The sequence below is a fragment of the Nanorana parkeri genome, unplaced genomic scaffold (assembly GCF_000935625.1).
Source record: "Nanorana parkeri isolate BGI_ZX_2015 unplaced genomic scaffold, ASM93562v1 scaffold110, whole genome shotgun sequence".
Classification (NCBI taxonomy): Eukaryota; Metazoa; Chordata; class Amphibia; order Anura; family Dicroglossidae; genus Nanorana; species Nanorana parkeri.
The window spans coordinates 387,618-388,044 of record NW_017306378.1 but is presented as its reverse complement, the minus strand read 5'-3'; positions in this window follow the sequence as shown (position 1 = coordinate 388,044).

Below are 427 nucleotides of genomic sequence, written 5' to 3'. Positions count from 1 at the left end.
TTCATCTGCACTTGTTCTGGGCTGTCTGAAACTGGAGCATCACCTAAGAAAACAATCACAATTTAAGAAGTCCCCATGACCACTTCTTCAAGATGCGACAGTTAAGCTTTTTGCCTGGAGTTAGAAGTCTTCTTTCCTGGAGTCTATTAAACCTCATTTATCAACAACATTACACTAGCTTCATAAATCTTGTGCAAATATATTCTGTGCAAGTTCAAACACTCGCAATTGCTATAACAAATTACCCCCATTGTGTTTTTACTTTTTGATCGGCCCTGATATTTGTTGGGGAGTGTATGGGGCCAAAAATCAGAAATTGTGCCTTTAAAAAGGCTGATGTACTTTGTGGACCTCCATGCAACAAGTGACAAGCAATGGGCACCATTCAAAATAATGGGATTCTTTGATGAACGCTCGGCTGTGATTG